Source organism: Eretmochelys imbricata, chromosome 3 (genome assembly GCF_965152235.1).
Source record: "Eretmochelys imbricata isolate rEreImb1 chromosome 3, rEreImb1.hap1, whole genome shotgun sequence".
Classification (NCBI taxonomy): domain Eukaryota; kingdom Metazoa; phylum Chordata; order Testudines; family Cheloniidae; genus Eretmochelys; species Eretmochelys imbricata.
This window is the reverse complement of record NC_135574.1, coordinates 202,431,781-202,457,198: the sequence shown is the minus strand read 5'-3', so window position 1 is coordinate 202,457,198 and position 25,418 is coordinate 202,431,781. Positions and strand designations below refer to the sequence as shown.

General features: G+C 40.3%; 1 protein-coding gene and 1 pseudogene across 1 annotated transcript in view; both read left to right on the top strand.

The window, feature by feature from the left end:
• PLCB1 (phospholipase C beta 1) overlaps positions 1-25,418 on the top strand; it is a 659,574-nt gene that overhangs the window by 310,373 nt on the left and 323,783 nt on the right. The gene's annotated exons all lie outside the window — the stretch shown is intronic.
• On the top strand, positions 19,033-21,079 carry LOC144262451 (E3 SUMO-protein ligase ZBED1-like; annotated as a pseudogene).

The following is a 25,418-nucleotide window of genomic DNA, read 5'->3' as shown; positions in this document are numbered from 1 at the left end:
AGAACTTATCTTAACACTTTTATGATAAAGGTGATTCTATAATATTGTTATTTAAATGCAATAGTGTTTCTGTGATAGTATCAACTCACTTAAAGAAGTGCTCTTATTATGGAATAGCCATTTTCACAAGCACACTATATTATTAAATTATATTATATTATTATGCTTTTATAATTCAGGCCCCAAAACCTGCCAGTATTGAAGAAAATTATGACAAATTTACCCCTGATCATAAACTCAAGAGAGTAGCGAGATTTAGATTTTTATGGCTAAATCATGTTCTGTTTGCTCTGTTGAATAGTCCTAGTAAAATCAACTGGACAACTCTGCTGAGTTAGAAGAGCAAGATTTAATTGAAATTCTTTAAAAATCCCTACTGAGGGCCTTTTCCTCAGATGTGTATTTTGGCTTAGCTTAGGCTTCAGTTTAATTTATGTAATGTTGCATTTTCCTTCCTGGAATCTGATGAGATGCATCTACATGGGAATCTCAAGTAGGAGTAGAGAGGCTATTTTACCTCTGTATTTGATAGTGGTGCTATGCTGCTAGCATATGGCATCCAGTTCCGTTTTCCACAGTGCAAGAAGGATGTTGATAAATTGGGGAGGGATAAGAGAAGAGCCACGAGAACATAGCTGCTGGAACTAGGCTGGCGCACGCCCTGCGTGGAGGTAGTAATAACAACCCAAATACATGGCTTCCACCTTTATCACCCCCGCTATAAAAATTGTTGCAGCACCAGTGTATGAGAATGATTAAAGGATTAGAAAACATGCCTTATAGTGAATGACTTAAGGAGCTCAATCTAGTAAGTTTAACAAAGAGATGGTTGGGGTGACTTGATTACAGTCTATAAGTACCTATATGGGGGACAAATATTTGATAATGGGCTGTTCAGAGTACCAGAAAAAGGTATAACATGATCCAAGGTCTGGAACTTGAAGCTAGACGTAAGCAGACTGGAAATAAGGAGTACATTTTTAACAGTGCAAGTAATTAACCACTGGAATAGTTTACCAAGGGTCATGGTAGATTCTCCACCACGGGCAATTTTTAAATCAAGGTTGGGTGTTTGTATAATTAACATTTTAGCTAGTCTAGAAAAAGAAATTCCAGACATTTTCCAATTTGGAGTTATTGCCCAGATCTTAGACACTAACTCCACTGTGAAACGGCTGAATGTGAGGGGTCCTCTTATATGCAAATAAACACATCCAGTTTCCCACTTTCTTCAAAATGTCACTGCCACAAATGCTTCTTGAGCTAAACAATCACTATTTATTCCAGGCAGCAAAGCCAACATGCAAAATGTCCATTAAGGCTGGTCCACCTGCTATAATAGCCTGCTGTAGTGGAAACAAACCGAAATTGTATGGCTGTTAAAACTGAGTAAAATTTAATTCATTCCCACAATTGAACTATCAAGGCAGTGTTGGGATGATTTAAATGCTTATTCACATGTTAACTTCCAAAATCCTCTTCCATATCCCAGCTTTTTAATAGTTGATGCTTGTAGATTTAGACACTAATAGGCCATTTTATGTTCTCTTTTTTTTCCATTTATTTTTTTCAACACAGCAAACATACAGTTCCTGACCCTGTCCTCTTGAAGAGAATGGGAAAACACCCATTGACTTCAACTGGGATATTTACCATATTTAAGAAAATCTCACCGTTCAGCTTTGTGGTTGTCATTTAAGGGTTGAATTTTCAAAAGCTTTCCTTTACTCCTATTGACATCAGTGCTTAAACTCCCATTGATGTCAACAGAGGCAGAGTGAGGCCAGTGCTAAGCGCTCTTGCAAATCCCCTCATATATTCCACTCAATCCATCTTGCAATATCTCATGTCACTGATGGAGCATGGGAAATCATTTGTCTTCTTTACAAGGAAGGAGTCACTCTGAGGAAGTCAGTCTCCAGACTGCAGGGCTATAGACCTAGTGATCGTGTTTGCCATGGTAGTTCCATATTTTTTTTTCAAAGGTCGTAGCTGAGTCTCTTTCTCTTGTATCGTGAAGATTCATATTGTGCTCAGGCTCCTTTGCAAGCATTGGCACCACCAGCAGCAAGGAATCTGCAGGAAGACAATTTTCATGCATCAGGAATTGCAGCTTCAGGAATACACACATGAATAAATTGAGTTTTGCTGGCTTTTATGTGCTGATCACAAGTCTTGTGGTATGTGGTGCTTTTCTTAAAGCCACAGCTCTTGGATTCATGTGGCTAGAGGAGAATCTCACTTTTCATTTTTCTAGTCCTTACAGGTACAAAGAAAAGCTAGAAAATAAGACCTGAAAGTAACCGAAAGGCTCAGAAATCAGAATACAAATAAAAAAAAATGAATTTTAAGCCAATGTCATGATTTTTTTGAATGCTTGCTGTTGACAGTACTGAAACTGTGTTCAGTTAGCTTAACCAATCTATCATGGGAAGGTAGGGGAGATGTTTTTAGGTAAGTTAAAGTCTCTCAGTTAAGTTTATTGTAATATAATTAATTTGTATAGTACTTTTCTTTCAGAAAGGTTTCAAAGCAATGCTAATAATCAATGACATAGTTATGTATTATTTGAGTTTATTAAAAATGATAGTCACAACTTTTAAATATAAAAAAACCTGTAAGTGGCACAGCACATAATCTCACTCCAAAATATTCCTTTATTAAATATTGTCACAATTATATTTTCCTCAGTGTACATGGAACAGGATCTTTTTTTAATTAATATTTTATTATAGATTCTTATTCAGCTGCCCAGGTTCTAGTAAAAGTGATTCCAGCAGTTTATGTCTGACTTGTGACTGAACATGCTAAATATTCATTTAAACCAAAGGGAGCACATCTGAAGCGTATTGCTATCATCTGCTATTAGTTTTGTAATCTTTTGTTTGGGTTTATCTTAGAAGTGGGAAGGAAAAATTATTGTCCCTCTCCAAATTTCAGTATGACAAGTGTTAATCTGTTTTGAAGATCAGGAATAAATATATGTATGTGGATGGTGTTATAAGCATTATACAATGCTCAGAATACTGATCCCGTCTTGTAGGACATTGTCAGCTGTCAGCAATGGGTATTGAGTCAGTTTAGCTTACACGTGCCATTAAAAAATCAACATTTGACAACAGTTATCAGAAATTGGTGGGTGAGACAGAATAGGAAATAATCATGCTAAGTAAAGTGAAACTGTGGCATTTCAGAGGACAATATCATAATATCATAAGGGCAAATAGTGACCTTTCATGCAAACTCTGGATTTCTTGCATCTTGTGCTTTTACATTCGAAGCCTTGAATATAATTTCTGACATTCAATTCGAATGACAACAAGTGAAAATAGATAGTGTTTGTCCGGTGCCTAGTACAGTGGGCTCCCGGTCCATGACAAGGGCTCCTAGGCATTACAATAATGCAGATAATACATTTTTATACATATGATATAGTCAGTTTAAATGTAAGTGATTATTTTCAAAGATGTGCTTTTAATAGCAGAAGATACAAGAAATCCAGAATTACCACAAAAGGTCTGCGTTCTGTATGGGACCTCATCATCTGCTCCGACTGAGGATTGCACTATGCAAATCGAGGCGGGCGTGGGCATGTTTGTATTGTGTGCGCATGCAAAGGGGGATTTAAGCTGCTTTGTGTTCTCCTGATCCTGGACCAGCTGTGAAGGATGATCCTAACCAGTAGACTCAAGAGATCAGCTGAGTAGCCGGTGGCCCTCATTCCCTTTGCCATGTCTACAACACTGCATCACACAATGTCACCCAGGGATAGTCCTCCGGTGGCCAGTTAACATGGCTTCAGGGCACATCTTTATGCTGGCAGAACAGCGTGAAAGTGCCCTAATACAGGGAGAATCTGGCCCATTATATTTTGTCACCAAATGTCCTTGTTTAAAGTTTGAAACAAAAAACTGTCTAGCAGGATTCTTGAGGCTCAGACATTCAAATTAGCACAAAAAATCATCATCGTTGGGCTGGGAATAAGCATGAGAAATTTCATCCCTATAGATAATTGAAAATAAGTTGAGAATGAAAGTGCCTGCTCAGCCATAAGCCGTACAAAAAGAGCAAATGAATAAGTGCACTCTGGCAAAAATAAATAAAAACTCCACAGTCGGTCACGGACAATGCGGAATGCAGAAAGGTAAACATTATGTGAAGGACTATCCTTACTTGAGAGGAATCATTCCAGCAAGGAGCTCTCCACCCAAAGCCAATACAGTTTATGAAATCAATGGGGAATCTTCTTTATATGTCAGTAGGAGGAGCCATATCTGAGGCCTGCAAAGCAAAACATTAGTATGTCCCACACACAGCCTGTGGATGACTGCCATATTGGTTAGATCCAGACATGATTGTGCTTACGTTTTACAAACCAGATCAAATAAAGCACACTCCAAGCACTCTAGCCATCCTCTTTCAAGCACCCAGCCACTGGTTCTTAAATTTCGGTGTAATGTGACTACTTTAATTTATTAATCTCAGAATGAAGAGAAGGGCTGAGGCTCAGAGAGTTGAAGAAGGCAGTTGAAGTTAGATGAAAGGCTCTGCAGCCCATCACCTGTCCTGTGAGCAATCTAATGTGTCAAAACCAAATTCATTTTATCATAACAGTTAGATTCACGTTTTTCACACTCTGGTAACTTTAATGACTGAACTTCAAAGAGAATCATCACTACAGTGCTAAGAGTAAGAATAAAATGTTCTTCGAGTGCTTGCTCACGTCGATTCCATCCTAGGTGTGCGTGTACCCACATGCTCAGTCGTCGGAGACTTTTGCTTTAGCAGTATCCATAGGGGGCCCTCCGTTCCTTAGTTCCTTCTTGCCAACAACTCTGACAGAGGGGCAGGAGGGTAGGTTATGGAATCGACATGAGCAACACATCTCCAAGAACAACAGTTACGAAAGGTTGGTAGCCGTTTGGGTTTTTTTCAATTCAAGGAAGATTTTTTGAGAAAATCTACAAGTGAGCGACATTGGGGTTTTGGAACTGATGTGCAAACTGATTCTTAACTTCACATGCTCTGCCTGTAGGGTAGCTGTGATGGATCATCTTCTTTGGGCAGGGAATTATTACAGGTTCTGCCTTAAAATAGATGTTAACGTGATCCTTTACGTACCTCACTGAGAAATAATATTTTCTAGTCTATGAACTTACCATTATGGAGAAAGTGGAAGAAATACTTACAATTACTAAAATAACTTTGGTAATAATGCATGGTTAGATTGACAAGTCAAGATGCTTGGAAAAAAATGGACTTTGTTGTATTTATATAACTGAGGAAAACAAGGTACACTTTTAATCAATAATGCAATGTATCACTCAATTGTTGCTATTTTTCAGAACCCTTTTTGCATCACAAGATGTATTTCAAGTCTGTTTGTTTCAGTGACAAAGTGCTTCTTGTAATAGTCTCTCTCAAGGTCATTGCAACCTTTTATGTCGGACCTAATTCTTTATTCTCAGCCAGGCATTCACATTCAATAAAATATGTATAAAACCAATTGGGTGAACTTTAAATTTAGCAGACAATCATTTTAACAAGTAAAACGCTGAGTGTCTGACTATGGAGTGTTTTCTCTCCTACTGTGTGCTGGGTTTTCAGTTCTCTTGTTCATATGATCATTCAAATCGAGGGTTAATGATTGCTACACTGGTGTTCTCAGATCTAGGTAATATGCTATAATAGTGTTTGAAAACCTGTAATACGTGGAGCTCATGCCATTGAAGGATAGGGGTTAGGAGAAAGGACTGGACCCCTGAAGGCCCCACACATGTCACAGCCACTTGCTGCAGTTTTTTTCCCTTCAAAAGTAATTCACTTTTCTGCCAGAAGAAGCTCTTCCCCTACAATGCTGCTTGTGTATTTCACTGCCTGTAGAATGAAGAGAGAAGAAGAAACCAAGCACAATGGAGCTGTTGACTGTGAGGGGTCTAGGAGAAGGAGAGAGAAACTTGGGAAGGTGTCGTGGGCAGTAGATAAAATGCAAGGGAATCCTGTAGAGGCAGAAAGGAGGAACTGGTGGGGAGGAGCCAGGAGGAAAGATACATATTGGGGGGTAAGAGAGAAATGAATGTATTGTGAGGGAGGCATCAGGTGAGCTTAGACCAGGGTGAAGCAGGGAGAAAGGAGAGGTCCCTAGGTTGGAACACTGGCCTCACACGGCCATGATAAAGGAGATGCATTCTGTTGATACTGTATCTGTAATTAAGCTGGGTACACTAGAGGTGTTTTCATTTTCCTCCAGGAAAATCCTACTGTGACAGGGACACTCGCCTCTCATGAGTGCCTACTGTCGGCCAGGTCTGATGCTGCAATCTTTTTTCTCTTGGCACGCCCTGTAGGTTGTCGGCCTCACTAGATGGCTCTCCAATAGCACAGCTCTCCCGCTAAGTCAAAGCATCAGAATTGATGAATGAATCCCTTCCAGAGTAACAGGAGTTCAACACAGGGTCTTCAGCATTGTCTCTGCGCCCTTTAAATCTAGTCCCTTTCTCAACCCTTTAGTAAAGAGTCCAACTGGAACTGTTGGTCTACCCTGACCAGGGTGTTTAGCCCTACCTCTGGCCCCTTCAAGTCCTGCCTTCACTTGGGCTTCCCAGCAGAGCCTTCTCAGGGCTTAGGCCACTTCACTAGAGGCCTGTGGAGGGACATGGCTCACCCACTACTCCACGTCCCAGCCCAGGGCCCTGTAAACAACAGCCACATACTGCTTCCCTTAATAATTGCTGCTGAATTCTCTGGGCTGTTTCCCACTTGGTCCCATCACCTTAGGGTTACAGTTCTTGGGTTCTCTCTGTCTGTTCCCTGTGGAGCAGGGTCTCTCCCAGGGCTCTTTGCCTGGAGAGTTGCTCTGTCTTCCAGCCCGTTCTCACTCTTCTGGTCCCAGCCAGCAACTGACCTGCTCAGCCCTTGCAGCTCCTTTTATCTGAGCCTGCTGCGCTCTGATTGGCTGCTTCCCTGCAGCCTTTCTAGGCAGGCCTGAAAGACCCACCTTCACTGCTCCTCTCCTGGGGCTGGGTGTAGTAGACCCAAGGCCTCGAGCAGGGGACCACCAAAGGCCTGATATACCCTGTCACACCTGCGTATCAGTATTAGGGTGCAGTTTAGGGTTGCGAATTTTGGTTGGCCGTATTCCTGGAGATTTCATCCCATGACATAATCATTAATTAAAGATTAATCTTTAATTCCTGGAGACTCCAGGACAATCCTGGAGGCTTGGCAATCCTAGTGCAGTTTCTTTCTGTAGGCAGTAGAAAGCTGGTGTGTGGGTGGGCGTAACATAAATTTGGTGTCATAGAGGATACAGTATCTCCTGCCTTACCCTCTCCACTCTCAGGACACAGTGTTTTTGACTCCCAGAATGAATGCAATTACTGTATAAAATTATAGACTTCTGGCTATTTGTGGCTTTTGGCAGATTTTTTCAGGGCACTTGATGTGCTCTTTCAGCTCCAGTAGGATAATCCTCAGTAAGCAGGTTAAGTATTTTTCCTGTGTAGTATCTTTTATGTTGGATTCTCTCTTTAAATTTGAGTATAGTGGGAAGAAGAAAGATGTTCTAACTTTGTAGCTACTAAGACCTACTAAAATAGGTCCTTAGATTTTTCAGGCAGCAAACATCAGGGATTGTAAAATTGTCTGTTTACACTCTACTTTCTTTCATATGTTTATTCTTAGCCTGATGTGATTTACAAAGAAATGATTATTTTCCTTTGAATATGTTTAGGCAACTACTATACTGGATGATTATTAGTCTGCATATATTTTCAAACTCTTTCAAGGGCAATTGAGTAGAAAATGACCAGAAAGTATCACAATAGAAAAAGTAAGATATTAACTTTAACACAATTATCCTAATAATCTGTGGGACAGATTGTCAGGTGGTGCAAAGCAGCATAGCATTGTACAAATCGGTGGCACTACATGGATTTACTGCTGTTGAGGAACTCTGTGTGTGTGTGTGCGTTTTTCTATACACAGACTTTATATCTGGTGTGTATTAGGTATGTTTGCTATTACTGGTGTGTATGTCTACATAGAAATATTAAAATTAGCTTAGATTATTTATTTTAAATGTGCTGTTCATAGTTATAATTGCTGTAATATATTTTGGGAGGTGGAGTTGATAAAATTCAAATACTTTCTGTTTTTTTCTAGAGACAAGTACCATTTTAAATAGTTGTTAATAATATAAGCATGGATGCGGTGCACTTAAAATATGAAGGGCATAACCTCTTAGGGACAGATTTTCAAAAGAGTTCAGGGTCAGATTTTCAGATGCCCAGCACTCAAAACTGGAGCCAAATTTTCAAAAGTGCTTAGCACCCAGCCACTCCCATTCTAACGTTTATAGCTGGGTTCTCAAAGGAGTTCAGATTAAAACAACATGCTGAGTGCTTTTGAAATTCTGGCAAGTAATTTTAGTGCCGAAATGGAAGCTGAGCTCATCTGAAAATACAGCCTTAATGTACTGTATTCTTAGGCTACTATATCTACTTAATGAACAGGACTAACTCGAGCAACCTTCTTCTGTGATTTAGGCTATGTCTACACAACGGACCTTACCTGTACCGCTGCAGCCATGCCGCTGTCAGATCTCCTGTGTGGCCGCTCCATGCCAGAGGGAGAGAGCTCTCCTGCCGGCATAATTAAACCATCCCCAATGCCGGTACTTTTGTTGGTGAAACTTTTGTCTGTCAGGTAGGTGTTTTCTTCACACCCCTGACTGACAAAAGTTTTACTGAATAAAGTGCTAATGTAGACATATCCTAAGTACTCACCAACATCAGTAAAGGTTGGACAATGTAGCCCACAGAGTGTAGCTTATTGCAATAGTCCAAATATAGGTTCCCATTCAAACTCTGAGCAAATTGGCCTTCTATAGGAGATCTACACTTGTTGCTATTAAAAAGTCGTCATATCCTAATTGGCTATAGCTTCTAAGTGGAAGTCTCTGAGCAACATCCCTATTAATAGATCACTGCATAACCTGTCTACTGAAAAATGTAACCGCATTAGGAATTGTACCTTGAAAACGCTTATTAAATATGGATAAAATACAATTTCATTTTTTATACCATGGAAGTGCAAAAAAACCCAACCCTTTAAGTTCTTATATTGCAATTTATGCTGCATGGAGAGACTGCTGTACCCAGATATTGTCAATTGTTGGGTTGGAGCCGAAATCTTATTTTTTCACTTTGCTAGTGCAGTTATAACTTACACTTTTTTTCTTTTTCAATTCGTTCAGTATTACCACTACTTTTCTTTAACATACAGATTGCATGCTTTTTGATTCTGTAGATGTTCATTTCTGACCATGTGTGTGTTCTGTTGCTTTTTCCCTAAAGTTCTAATTCCACCTGTTTTAATAAGATAATGTATAGAAGTCAGCATTTGCTGTAATTGTGAGGGCATTTTTATTCATGTTTGGCACATATTCACTTTTTAATAGCAAGTACTTGTACATGAATTGCACAGTGTTTACTAGCAATAAGTGTGGAATAGAATTTTCCATTAAAATTCCTGTTATTCCCTAATCATTTAGTTTTCCTCTGATGGCATTGTAACATCTGTTTCAATAAGGATTATGCACGCCCAAATCTGGAGGAACATGTAGCCACAAAGAAGATCCCAGTTCTAACTGTTACATATGTATATTCCTCCAAGAAAAGGAAGGAAATGTGGATGAATAATGGGTTTCAAAGTAGCAGCTGTGTTAGTCTGTATCCGCAAAAAGAACAGGAGTACTTGTGGCACCTTAGAGACTAACAGATTTATTTGAGCATAAGCTTTTGTGGGCTAAAACCCACTTCATCGGCTGCATAGAGTGGAACATATAGTGAGAAGATACACATATATATATACAGAGAGCATGAAAAAGTGCAGTAAGAGGCTAATTAATTAAGATGAGCTATTATCAGTAGGAGGGGGGAAAAGGATAAATAATGAATTTTTATATCGAGAAAGGAGCAATATATTTTTGTCATAGTATGAAGTGGTTTTATGTCTACTTAATATACTAGTCCACAAAATGTGCATATTTGCAATGATTGATTAAATCATGCCTCTCTTTCTTCAGGACAGTCACCCGGAGATAAAGGAATAGGCCAGATTCACACCTTTTGTTAACTCACTCAGGTTCAGTGAACTTCAGTGGAGTTACCCCAAGGATGAATTTTAACGATCATATTCTTTTTCCCACATGCCTCATGCTTTTCTTCGTGCATCTAGCTGCGTAGTACTGGTAATTCTATGGAACTGTTGATTTGTAATCCCCTATAGTTTGATTGGCATCTTCATCTGTTAATGGTGCGTGTTAGATTTTGAAATGCTGTAATCAGTTGAGTGCCACCGGCATGTAACATCATATTGCTTTAATGTTTATCAAGTCAGCTATTTTTAGGTACAAATCCTAAATAAAAAGGGGAAAAGATACACTATTTATAGGCATATAGCTGTCTCCATTAAATAAATGGAAAGGAACTGTAATTATAACGCCGATTGACGTTATAAAAGTAACATTTAGCCATTGCTGTAAAATCAGTTGCATCAGTAGCAGGCTGATGTATCACATTGGAATTCTTGTTAGACTTATTAAATACAACCACTTTTCTATTTAAAAACTGATCATGTATAACATTTTGTTGCTAGGCACCTGCTTGGCCAAGCGGTGGTTTCTAGGCATGCAGTTACTTTGACTGTAACCCCTGCAATGCCTACAAGTGATTCTGTTCATGCAAGCTCTAATTTTCCCTTCATTATTTTCCATGTTCATTTTTCAGTGTTTCAAAGGAATTCCATTTGTGTGGCCTACCTTTAGTCAAGATTTATATTAAAGCCACTCTTTTTTGGAGCTGAAGAAAAAGCATGCGATGGAAATATTACAATGCAGACGTTGTTACAATCAAGGGATAACAACAAAAAATCTAAATGAAAGGGCTCTACCTTTTACCCTGTAATTTTTGTATTTTCATGTTCTTTGAACCAAAAAATGTTTCATTTTCAAAAAAAAAAAAGAAAGAAGAGAGTCATTTTCCATTCAGAGAATTAGATGTTCTGTTTACGAGGTATCCATGAGTCCAGTACAGGTCCAAGAGGGGGGCAGGGATACTACAAAAAGGAAATAATTGGGCTTCCAAACGCAAGTCGCATGTATCTTGTCCAATGTTTTAAAATTATAATGGGAGTTAAATTGTATGTATCAGTTAAAGTTGCTTCCTATAACTTGTGTAACTAATATTTTTTTTCACCTAGGACCAAATTCAGCAAAGCATTTAGGCTTCAATTCAGGAAAGCATCGCTATTTAGAAAGTGCTTAAGCACACGCTAATGTCCCATTGAAGTCAGAGAGGCTTAAGCATGTGCTCTGCTGCATAGGGATGAACTCCTGAATCGGGGCCCAGGGTCCTCATATGTCCCTCTGACCTTGGACATTTCAGATGTCACATTTTCACGTGTATTGCTTGGTTTTGCATCATTTTTCTTCTGCGTATTCTGCACAAACAGGCCCCCACTCTACTCTTTTCAAACACATTGTGGCCATTGTAAAGTATGATCCCACTACTTATAATGCTTGAGTTCTCCTGTGCCCTTTCTAGGACTAGTGGTGGAATAAAGGGTCTTGTCAGATTTTTTTAACTCTTTAAATGCTATAAAAAGTGTGTACTCAAGATGACATGATGTGTCAAGGCACCTGACATGTTTTGTGAAACTTCAATGGAATATTCAGGTATTTAGTGGCTGCCTTTTGAGCTGTATAAATACTACATTTCTGGTCAAATGGCAAATGTTTACAAGGCACCAAAGTGGTCAAAGGCACCCTATCCACATTCAATCCTGCCATGAGGCAATGCTATTGTTACTCCTCTTGACCCAAGCAGTTAGCCAAATTCAGGGTATTACAGGTTGTTCCAGCTAGGAGGGAAAACTAATAGTACAGCCAGATATAAAAATTGTGAATGCAGGTGGACCAAGGATGAAAATCCTGGCTCCACTGAAATCAATTGCTAATCTCCCATGGACTTCAGTTGGGCCAGGATTTCACCCCAAAAGTCTACTTAACTGTCCCTTTCATTTACCTAGATGAAGTCAGGTTTACAAATAGACATAGTGCAGTCTTTCTTACCTGCAAGTTTTACAAGCTTAGCCGAAATCTACTTTGCATGGCATACAATATGTTCTTTAATATATGGGCACAAGAGAATGAGTTTAGAAGGGATAAGAGCCTTTGTCTGGAATTGTCTAGCTTTTGTAGTTTCAATAAAATCTATTTAATAGTATAGTTGTTTTAAGGGACCCTTGCTGTTCTGTATGTTGAAGTTAAATTGAGGCTTTGAGCCTATATATTCAAACAATGATATTCTGATTGAAAATAAAAACTAAAAAAAATGGAGTGCTGAACGTTCTGTTTCTGTCTAAAAAAATTAGAGAGGCTCTGAACAAGAAAGTTTGTTTTTTTTAGTAGGTAGTCTGCTCCAGAGACATGTTCTGAGTGCATATCTCAGCAGTGATCAAAGGAAGTCTTGTCAGTTTCTGCTAACAGCTGTGCTCCATACAGGTTAGGGAATTCTTCTCTTCTTATCTGAAAGAACAAAAAGGGCTACATTTACAAAAGACATTAGAACTGTTGCCTGGAATTTCTTTTTTAATTGGGGATAGATCAAGAAATGTCAAAGCATCCAACCCTGTAGCCTTTACGCATATGAGGTATCCATTCCTTTTAGAGTCAAATTGATAATCTCTGAAGGGATAAAGCTTTTCTCAGACATATATGCCAACTACAGTTTTGGAACCTGATCCTCAACTGGTGTAAATCAGCACAGCTCTGTTGAAATAAAAAAATCTACACCATTCCAGGGAATATGTTAGTGACTTGTCTTTCTATGGGCTACTCATCACTGCAGTTAACTCAAGTTGTAACTTGAGTGTTGCCCCTAACTCAAGTCCAGTCCACACACACAAACCCTTCACTCATGTGTGATTGTGTTTTTAACTCAAGTTGGCTGGCTCCTTGGGGGGTACAGGATCAGTTCAAGTTAGCACAACTTGTTAGCTGCTAACACAATCGTTCTGTGCAGCTTGAGTGGTGTTTTGCAGTACATCACTCTCGAGCTCGGCTAACTTGCGTTAACTCTGTAGTGAAGACATAACCTCAGAAGCCGTATATTCGTAATGATTTTCCTTGTTCAGCTGCAGAAGAACAAAAATTATACAAGATAAAAATAAATTTAAAAAATCCTAAAATTAGACCCAGCAGGAAACTGTGAGCAGCTCTATGTCATTCTAGCACAACAACAATACTGTATACTAGTCAGCTGTGCTAGCTGCTCAAATCATTAGGAAAGATCTCATTGATACTCTCCCTGGAATATCCATTTAGAAAAGTATGAGTATGTATGTGCAAAGGAAGAGAAACCAGCTTTTTTTTTTTTTTGCCAAAGAACCATGCTCTGTTTCAGTTAGTTTTCAGAGCGATTTCCACCTTTAAAGCATGATTACACCTAGCAATAATTTAAGACTAATATTGCAGTAATGACTCCATGTGCTGCAGACAGTGGACACAATTACTAGAAAAATCATACACAAATACAGGGAGCTCGGACTACAGCCATAGACTTTCAGCAGGAAAAGCCAGCAGTTCTGTCACATGAGGTAGAGGAGAACTTTCAGTGGGTCGTATTTGCATATTCTCCTAGCCACTTAGCAAGCCAGCTACTAGAAACAGATACAATCCCATACACATTACATACTCTGGTGAACTACCAAATGTGGTGTGGAGTATTTCTAAAGGCATTGATAGAAAATTTACAATTATAGAAAGATAAAACATGCAGTTTAGAATAGTATAAGGACACAGAGGATAGCTGGTGCCATTGTGCTGTTAATGAAGAATAGTACTGCAGGGGTCCATCGCTTTCACTGATCCACTTGATCCCCCACAGATCCAGGCTAACTATGAGATATCAAAGATAACGTTCATAGTGATAGGTTTCAGAGTAACAGCCATGTTAGTCTGTATTCGCAAAAAGAAAAGGAGTACTTGTGGCACCTCAGAGACTAACCAATTTATTTGAGCATGAGCTTTCGTGAGCCACAGCTCACTTCATCATGGTTCTAGCTCTTCCCTTTTTGTCTGGGTTATTTCAGATCCATTGCTCACAGATTGTTTCTACAATCCATTCAGTCAGTGGTAAGTGCCAGTCATAGATTAGGTGATTATCTTCATAGTGGCATGTAACACATTATTATACTTTATTCTCATGGTTTCTAAATGAAACAGGTTAAGTATGCTTTGAGTAGCACCCAAACTGATGCAAAGATACAATTCTTCTAGCAGTACATATGTTATGACAGTGGTTACAGGGCATGAAGAATAACCTACTTTTAGACTTGTTTCTACTACATGTTCATAAGACTGTAGAGACAGTAATGTCATCTACAGTGGAACAAAGGGAAGGATGAGGGGGTTTCAGCTATCTATAGAAGACAGATTCTGATGAATATGCTTCACAGCTGCTTGTAATTTTCACTCCAAGAAGAGTCAGTATTCTGAATAAAATGAGCATGTCTAATAGCAGAAGTACTGTCATTAGAAGTATGGTTCAGTTACTTGGTAAAGAGCTCAGATAGCCAACTGGCATGAATGCTCAGGCTAAAATGTTTTGCTTTCCACTTTAGACTCCAGTGCAAATAGATGGACGAAGATTAATAAACCACTTAATCTATCTCTATACCCAAATACTGCCATGTGCCCGCTGTGATTCTTTCTTCTGCATCCAGGGATGTTATCCATTAGCTAGCCTGGGAACTGCTCCTTCCCCCAAATCTCTATAGATACACCCATATATTGGTCAGTGCACCCTTGCATCCTAGAGACCAGGCTGACTGAGCACATTTGAATAAGAACATCTTAAGAGCTTGTCAGTGATGTGACTTAACTGGCTAGAGGGATCTCTGTCAAACAACACAATCCATGCCCTGTTCAAGGAGGACTTTAGCATGCTGCTTACAGCAGTGCTCCTAAGTCCATGGCAGTTCAAAGAGAAAGGGTAGGTACTGAATGTAGATGGGTCTCCCATAAAGCAGTGCAGATGCAAAGCATGACCACACAGTCGTAAAGCTGGGTTGCCTTTTTAGTTGGGGTTTATCATGAGTGTTGCATTAAAGTCAAGCTTGTGTGCCTCTCTTCACAGCACCAGGAGAGAGGAAGTAGTTCCAGAGCTGGTAAGTGTGTGTGTGGAGGGGAAGCCAAGTGAAAATGGAACTTGCATTTATTCACTGGGAGGGTAGGTAGTCACAGCCCTTACATGGCTGTCTGCAGAAGTAAGTCCAAGTACCTTTTGCTCCCCTCTCTTCTCAGATTCTGACTCTGGCTGTGGGAGGGAAGGTGGGTGCTGCTTACCTGATATTCCCTCCTACAAGAGAGTGGGTGGGGAGTGGATAGAGCTCCGCCTCCGTTTGTGACAGGGAGGAGTGAGCAGCTCCATGAAAACAGGTGAAGTAACTTATTTCCCCCTCTCTCCCAAAGGCAGCGGGGAGGAACAGTGAATCTACATGCATCCGCTGATCTACTCCTGGGGTGGCATAGCTGCGCGTTGCCCTTTACTCAGGGCAAGTTGTAACTAGAGCTGGTTGAAAAATGGAAATCCCTTCCTGTGGAATTTTTGAAAAAAAAATCATCCTGAACTATGAAATTTTTCAGTGGAAGGGAGAACTGAAATGGAACTTCTCAGCTTCCCAGAAGCCCAGCTGGAAGGTTCTTGTCAATTTCACTCACTAAGTGAAATTGTCAAGTGCCTTTAGCTGGGCTTCTGGAGAGGCAGAGAGTGGGGGTGCTCTAACTCTTCTCCCCACCCCATCTTTGTGACCAGAGATTCAGATGCTCATTTTGCTTCCCCCCAGCTCCAGGAGCCAGTGAGGCAGAGAACTGGGGTGCTCATCCCCTCTGGCCCCCAGATTGGGGTGGCGGGGGGAGGCAGAAAGGCAGAGTCAGGATGCTCAGCCTTGGCAGCCCCCTTGAAATGCTTTTGTCAATTTCACTTTCGGCCCAGAAGAGCCTTCCTGGCAGTAGACAGGGAGCCATCACTTGGATTTTCCCAATAGAACGTTTTTGTTAGTTTTTTTGCAATACTGATGTTTTCATGCAGACCATTTTGGTTTTGCGAAAAAAAGACATTTTTCATTGGAAAATCATTCTGACAAAAAAATTTCCAACCAGCTCTAGTTGCAACCTTACCATCTAGCCCAGAGCAGTTCGAGGTATAGCTAATGCAGTGCTCTGATATAGCTACACAAAATGATGCAGACGACAATAGTCAGGCTACTTTCCTGGATTATCTTTCTCTGAGTCTGTGTCAGAGAAGAACAGATGTAACCACTCTATTGTCCTGGTTATCTGTATTCTATGTATAGGCCATGCACATTCACTATTAAAAATAAAATTTGTCATCACAACTGGCAGTAACTGTCACCTTTGTCTGGGCTGTCTATTGAGAGGCACCTGTGTAACTCAGTTTAGCCTGGGATTCATTTTAAGCAGGCTCTTAGGGGCAAAGACACACAGATGGATTTATTTATAGAAGTAAATTGCAGTCAATGAAAATACTCCTATTTCTTTGCGAATGCAGTTCTTTGACTCGTTAATCTTGATACCTGTTGAAAGGGTTTTTCCTTTACAACATAAAATGTATGTGTGAGAGCACCAGTCAAAGTGCTGGTTTCAGAGCAGCAGCCGTGTTAGTCTGTATTCGCAAAAAGAACAGGAGGACTTGTGGCACCTTAGAGACTAACCAATTTATTTGAGCATAAGCTTCCGTGAGCCACAGCTCACTTCATCGGATGCAGAAAGTGGAAAACTGCTGAATTTTCTGGTCTTATTCTAAAGTACAGCATATGGCTTATACTTTCAAAACCTGCTTCCGATTGTGGGCACAATTAATTGGACTTTTTAATTGCACCCACTGGATGTGTCTACATAGTTATTTTTACCTCACATTAGCTGATTGTCAGTTAACTCAAGGTCGTTAACCACTGGGTGAAGGCAAGTATGGACACTCAGTAAGGCCTTGTCTTCACTAGGAAAAGAAGTGTGTTCTTCACTTGAGGTAAAATCCTAGTGAAGACAAGGCAAACTGTTGATTTAACATGAGTTAGTAGGTCAAGATAAACCCTAGGCTCCTCCCTCATCTTTAAATTGACCTGCTAACACTATGTGAAAACTGCAAGCCTCCTTGTCTTCACTGGGATGTTGCTTCATGCTGGTTACTTTGTGTTAGCTAACTGGAGATACGAACCTTCTTTCTTAGTGAAAATGCAGTCCAAATATTTGTGCCAGGCTACAAAGGTTTGTGATTTTTCTTAGAGTAAATCACAATCTCTCTCTTACACTCTCACTTGCTCTCCAAACCCTTCATTATTAAGGTTGCAAAGTCAAGCACTTGAGAGTTAGGAAATACCAGAATTAAGGTTCCCCGTGTGGACGGATAATGTTCAGTTCCTCTGTGGAGATGGCGCATGCTCAGTGGGGTCACACACAGGAGCTGTAAGGGGATGGTAGGTATGGCACACAGGGATTAGGTGCTGTGAGTCATTGGAGTGTGCTCAGTGTAGACAGAATCTTCAGGGAATTTAGCTTCTAAAACTGAGGAAACCTCTAGTGAGCATGTGCCCACTGAATTTTTTCAAAGGCTTATCACTTAGCCACAGTATTTGGTTGGATTTTCATAGGAATGGCAAGAGGCACATACCTGACACAAAGGCCACCCTCTGCCAAATTTCAAGTCCTGGTTCCAAATCATGGGGGCTCCAGAGCTTCCCAAAGAAAAGATAATCAGAATATTTTAACATGGGCAAAACAATATATTTTTCCTTTGCCTCATTCTTGGAAACAGATGAACCATTTTGGCTGGTATAAATAAAAAAAAAAGGGGGAAAAAATCAGCTCGAGGAAGACATCGGCCATGTAAAAACTCAGCCCAAATAGTTAAAGTTTGGCAAAGTTATAAGCCATTGAAAACAGCTTCTTATAATGGGAAGTGTCAAGCAACTTTAATTATTGGTGGCACTACCAAGCCCATGTATAATTACAAATTAGGGTTGTCAATTAATTGCAGTTAAGTCAAGCGATAAACGCAAAACAAATTAACTAGATTTTAAAAAATAACGATTAATCACAGTTAATAATAGAATACCAATTTAAATTTATTATAAATGTTATTGCTTGTTTTTCTACATTTTCAAATACATTGATTTCAGTTACAACACAGAATACAAATTGTACAGTGCTCATTTTATATTATTTTTATTCAAAATATTTTCACTGTCCAAAAGCTAAACAAAAGAAATCATATTTTTTCAGTTCACCTCATACAAGTAGTGTAGTGCAATCTCTTTATTGTGAGAGGGCAACTTACAAAAGTAGAATTATTTTTTTAGGGCTGTCAATCGCAGTTAACCCAAGTGATTAATGCAAAATTAACGCTTTTTTAAAACAAATATTAACCGCACCTCTCTATTTTCACCCTTTTCACTTACTGTACTTCATCACTTAGAATCATAGAATCATAGAATATCAGGGTTGGAAGGGACCTCAGGAGGTCATCTAGTCCAACCCCCTGCTCAGAAGCAGGACCCATCCCCAATTAAATCATCCCAGCCAGGGCTTTGTCAAGCCTGACCTTAAAAACTTCTAAGGAAGGAGATTCTACCACCTCCCTAGGCAACGCATTCCAGTGTTTCACCACCCTCCTAGTGAAAAAGTTTTTCCTAATATCCAACCTAAACCTCCCCCACTGCAACTTGAGACCATTACTCCTTGTCCTGTCCTCTTCTACCACTGAGAATAGTCTAGAACCATCCTCTCTGGAACCACCTCTCAGGTAGTTGAAAGCAGCTATCAAATCCCCCCTCATTCTTCTCTTCCACAGACTAAACAATCCCAGTTCCCTCAGCCTCGCCTCACTTGGCGGACATTGGCACAGAGCTGTGTTCTCATGATATGAAGTGATTAAATATCAGAAGAAGTTAATGGAGCAAAGCAGTAAAAGTTTAGGTCTTTTGAATAGGAAGTTTATTTTTAAAAAATGTCCGGATGGTTCTCTGGATAAAAAGATGGTTATCTTTAGCTATTGCAAGGCTGAGTTCCAATACCATCGAAGTACTTCAAATCTGCAATACCACCTAGGCGCTAAACATGCTTTCTCCTCCAGTTCTTGTGCTCCAGATAACCCCGCAACAGCAAATGAATCCCACCAGTCGAGACAGAGTACTCTTACAGAGTTTCAGGATTGCTACAAGCCCATGGATCAAACAAAGTACAACAGTTTAACCAGTGCTATTGAAAGTGGATAGCTATGGACTGCAGACCACTCCACACTGTAAACAACAGAGGGCTGAGAAATGTTGTTCAAATTGTATCTTCCAATCAGTCACACACCTTGCCGTCCCGAGGAACCATTTCATCAGGAATAAATGACCTATATAATAATGAGCAGACTACAAAGCTGGAGCTTCTGTAAAATGTACTCGCTGTTGCTGTGACTGGTGATCACTGGACATCCTTGAGCAATCACAGCTATCTTGGAGTCACGACACCCCTGATTGAAGCTGCATGGACACTGCAATCGTTTGCTTTAATGATAACACATACTGAAGAGAGACATTATGCTGAAGCATATGCAGAGCGTTTCTTGGATGTTGCAGAAGAATGGAATATTCAGGAAAAGGTAACAACAGTTAGTACTGACCGTGCATGTAAAATGATAGCAGCAGACAGTGGTTTGCCTTTTGAACACGGCCGGCATCACTCACAGCCTGCAGCAATCCCTCACAGTAGCGCTCAGTGATGGCGGTTTGGAAAATACGCTGGCAAAATGTAGAAAACTTGTGGGCCATTTCAAACACAGTCCAGCTAACAGTGCAGAGCTAGGAATACCACAAGCTACAAATGGACAGAAAACGATGCGCAAGATATTTCAACCAGATGGAACTCCACATTGGGTAGGGTTCAGCGCTTGCTTTTCAGTAAAGCCACTGTCGCAGCCATTAGCTCTTCAAAAGCACAATCTATCAGTGCCAACAGGTAGGATTTGGAAAGGCTAGAAACAGGACTTGAGCCCTGCAGGTTTGTGACTGAACTCCTTGGGGGGGAGAACTGTATGTCTCCTGCTCTGTGGTTTTACTCGCGTTCTGCCATTTATTTCATGTTGTAGCAGTCTCAGATGATGACTCAGCACATGTTGTTCGATTTAAGAACACTGTCGCTGCAGATTTGTCAAAACGCAAAGGAGGTACCAATGTGAGCTTTCTAAAGATAGCTACAGCACTCAACCCAAGGTTTAAGAATCTGAAGTGCCTTCCAAAATCTGAGAGCAACAAGGTGTGGAACATGCTGTCAGAAGTCTTTAAAAAGCAACACTCTGATTTGGAAACTACAGAACCCGAACCACCACAAAAGAAAAACAACCTTCTGCTGGTGGCATCTGACTCAGATGATGAAAATGAACATAGAATATCAGGGTTGGAAGGGACCTCAGGAGATCATCTAGTCCAACCCCCTGCTCAAAGCAGGACCAATCCCCAATTATTATTATTTTTTTTTGCCCTAGATTCCTAAATGGCCCCCTCAAGGATTGAAGTCACAACCCTGGGTTTAGCAGGCCAGTGCTCAAACCACTGAGCTATCCCTCCCACCCAAGCATCAGTCTGCACTGCTATGCAGTGATTGTCATCGAACAGAACCCGTCATCAGCATGGAAGAATGTGGGTAACACAGACCAGGAGACATATAATTCTTCCCCAAGTAGTTCATTCACAAATTTCATTAACACATGATTTTTTAATGAGTGTCATCAGCGTGGAAGCATGTCCTCTGGAATGGTGGCTGAAGCATGAAGGGGCATATGAATGTTTAGCATATCTGGCACATAAATACCTTGCAATGACAGCCACAGTAGTGCCATACGAATGCCTGTTCTCACTTTCAAGTGACATTGTAAATAAGAAGCGGACACCATTATCTCCCGTAAATGTAAACAAACTTGTTTGTCTTAGCAATTGGCTAAAGAAAAGATAGGACTGAGTGGACTTGTAGGCTCTGAAGTTTTATATTGTCTTACTTTTGAGTGCAGTTATGTAAAAAACAACAACCTACATTTGTAAGTTGCACTTTCACGATAAAGAGATTGCTCTACAATACTTGTATGAGGTGAATTGAAAAATACTTTTTCTTTTATCTTTCTTACAGTGCAAATATTTATAATAAAAATAATATAAAGTGAGCACGGTATTCTTTGTATTCTGTGTTGTAACTGAAATCAATATATTTGAAAATGTAGAAAACATTCAAAAATATTTAAATAAATGGTATTCTATTACTGTTTAACAGTGTGATTGAAATTGCGATTAATCATGACTATTCTTTTAATCTGAGATTAATCGTGATTAATTTTTTTAATTCTTTGACAGCCCTATTACAACTGTTTTTAGTCTGGAGCAAATATTTGGGGAGCATCCAGACTTGCCTTTACAAAAGTGTTAGCTACCTCGAGTTAATTTTCAATGAGTTAATTAGAGGTAAAATACCTCTAGAGAAGAGAAGCCCATTGAAGAGATTACTACTCTATCACATCCTCAGATTTTATACCAAAGTCTATAGGTATAACTGTGGACACAATTAATTCCATTTGTATTAAACTGTGTGTGCAAAATTGCAACAATATTGGAAGGTGGACTGAGATCCTGATATTTAGTTGGGCCACAACCCCACCTTCAATATTAAGGTAGAAAATTTCATTTCAAAATTAAATGTAGTATCCAGGTGCAGTTAGCTACTTAGTTTTCAAAATGGGTACGGTTCTGGGGCCAACTTAATTCTGCCCACAATATTGAAGACGGTTTTGAAAAATTCAGGCCTAAATGTCTCTTGCCTTCCATAGATTAAGCAGCTGGAATTTCTCCCACTTCTCCATTCGGTGTTTTAAAACTTATCATTTCACGTTATTTATTGGCTTAAAAATATGACTGAGATCATAGTACTGTGAAGAGACCATTGGGTCTCTGTTCATCTGTCCCCCAGGGTTCAGACCCTTGAACTATCAGTTCTGCAAGTTGCTGAGAGATCTATTTATATCCAGCGTTTTGAATTCAGATTCCTTGGGGAGAAGAAGATTTTTGTGCAGAGCAGAAGTAAGAGCACTTTTTTATCTGCTACCTAATGTCTTCCTCCTACCTTCATTTCTGTGACACCCCTTCTCTCTGACAGACAAAACCTTGTTGAAGCTCAAGCTCACGCAGCGTTGGTTAAGACTCCTACTCGTTCTAAACTTAGAATAACTTTTGCTACTTATAAAAAAAGAGACATCTATTGTTAAAGCAATCAGCAGCCTTTCCTTCCACGTTTAAGGTGCTTGGTTCCTATAGAAAATGTTTCCCTTAAATTTTTTTTAAAAGCATGTTTTGGTTCATATTGGTCCCAGAGCTGTAAATCATAATTATTTAGAATTATTGTCTCAAGAAATGATTCTCTTTGGCTGGCCATGGAAGATTTGATCAGTCTTTGTAGAAATATGGCTAACCTGCTAAAATGGATGATGCCTTCTTCTGTTCACACTACTGCTTGAGGGTTTACCGTTTACAGAAGAGGGATAAACTTGGTCATGCCATTTCTATGCGTCCAGCAGTGAAAAACTTAGTGGGTAATACCTGGGTCACTCCTGATGCAAAATGTAAGCTTTCTTCTTTGTAGTTCTAAATGACTCACAGATAAAGTGAAGCTGTGGACTCAAGCACTCCAGGTCCTCTAGCAAATCTTTTCTTCCTAACAAGCAACAAATTCCTATTGAGGACCCCAGACAGAAAATGAATTGTAGAGTTTTAAAGAGAGAGAGCAATACATTCTCATATGAATTCTGTACCATTTAGCTTGCCATTTCCATATGCTCCTGCAAGGTTTCTTAACAAAAGCTAGGGATAATGCTGTCTCTGCAGAGAGACTGTAACGGAGTCCTACTCACCACTGGGGCACCTTCTTGGGGCTGCGTCTGGGAATTAGCTCTGCCCAGTCTGATATCCCTTTCCGTCTTTCATTCATGCTGCAGCCCCTCTCATGGTCCAGGAGTCACAGTGCTTCCTCTTTGTGAGTCAGGATGCTCCCTCCGTGTGGCCTAGCCTTCCAGCCAGGTCACTATCGTTTTCCCATTCCGGGACATCAAAGTCTCACTGGATTGGTTGACCGGGTATTGTTCCCAGCAGTCATCCAATTCAAAGCTATCAGTTCAATTCAATCCTTCCCAGTGGCTGGTAGGGGAACCCAGACACGCCCACTATTCCGGGTTTCATCCTAGGGACCCTCAGATCAGTGGCCAAGGTCTGCACCATCCCAAACCTTGCTGTCATCTCCCTGGGCCTTTTGCTAATCCACCTCTACAAGTGTAACTCCACTTAAGAAGAAATCCTATCTAAGTTAGCTTGTTGTAAAGCACATCGTTAGGTGAGACTAAATACAGTAGGCTGCTTGTGTTTTAAAATCCCCTTTTCCCCAAAACTTTGCTCCAACTGCTAAATAAAGCATTTTATTTTAGGAAGGTTTTTGGTCACAATATCACTGATCACCAAAGGGAAGAAATGCAGGTGCCTAACATCCAGTCAGTCCTGCAGGGTTAAAAGCAGTCGATAGTGCACCTGGGTGCTAATTTAAGAGTTTCCCACCCCAAGACAAGTCTGGGCAAGACCTGACGTGTCTACACTCTGAGAGGCTGAAAAGAGGGCGGAGGCACAGCTAACTCCATCACCAGGACTGTATCTTAAATAAATTAAACATTAAATCATAGTCCTAACGTGGACACAAATTGCTCCATATTCCTCGTCATTCTCCTGTCTGTCACCACAACACCACAGTTCTTCCTGTCATGCAGGCTTATAACCAAAGCATCATCTGTCTCTCCTCCCTCTTCTCCATCCCTGACATCTCAGCTGTGTCCAAATGCTGATGCTCCTTCCTTCACAACATTTTTAAGGTCTGAACTTTTCTCTCTGTCCAGGCATGAAAACTTGTCACCCAGGCCCTCAATGTCTCCTCCCCTGACTGTTGAAGCTTCCTTTTCTCTGCCCCCCCTTAAACACACACATCTTCCCTCAAAAAAAAAAATACACACACATACACACGTGTGCACACACATACACACACACACACTAACATCATCTTCCTTGCTCATCAACCAGACCCAGTCACCCCTTCTTTGAATCTTTCCACCTGTCACCTTTGCTTCGTTGCACCATACTCAAGCTTCTTGCCCTTGCCTTCAAGTCTCTGAATAACTCTGTCTCACCGATGTATCTGACCGAGTCTTTCATCTCATTGGCCCACACCCACTCAGGTCAGTCAGGGAAGCCAGCCACAGTGCGGTGTGGGCCAGCTTTTCAGAAAAGCTCAGCATATTGGGTACTGGGCTCTTTTGAAAATCTGTCCGTAAGTGTTACCAGGGGAGAGCTGCCAGGTGCTGAGCACTTCCGAAAAATCTTTCCCCATTTGTGAGAGCTGAGCCATTGAAAAATTGACCCAAGCTTTTTGGAAAATCTGGCCACACAATCCCCTTTTCCAGTAATTGTTTCTGTACTTCTTCGTCATGCTACTTCCCATGCAGCAAAGTCCTCCGTCTCCAACCTACCACCCTTCCCGCATTCAAATCCTACCTTCTGACCTACCTCTGCTGTTACACCCACCAGAAATGAGTCAGCCAAAACAGTTGTCTTCCCTGTGCTACACTATTTTTTTTTAAACTATACTTTTTAAAAAAATTCCACCACACAAGACTTTGCTGAGCAATTACATAAACTTGTTACTGTGTCTGCTGTCTCTCCCCTTGGAACCACAGTGCTCTCTTCCATTGCCCATTCATTGCATTGTGTAAAGTTTAGTCCCGTTCCTACAGTGAGCACTGTATGGGCACAGGTGCCCCTCCAGGTGTTGCTCATTGCAGGAATAGAAGGTTTAGATTGCAAGCTTTTGGGGTCAGGGACAGCATGCTGTTCATTTGTTCTGCAAGATGCCTAGCATGCTTGTGAGTTCTGTAAAATAATCATAAAAAATTAGACTTGAGTCCATATTGTGATTTCGGTTATGGGTACAGAATTCTCATCAAAATCCCTTGTGTGCATGGAATTCTCACTAAGGCAATTGTAGCTGGCTACACATGTGGCTCTGGAATCCAGAATATAATTCAGATAATTTTAGCACCAACTGTTTCCCCGTCAATAGATAATGAATTTGAGCTTTCAATTTTGGCAAACGTATTGCAAGAATCATGAAATATATGTATGTATTCACTTGGAATGGGACACTGAATTTCCTTATAGTGGTTCAGTGAAGCTTTGTGTCATATATATTTCATACATTTCTTTAAAAGTATTGCACT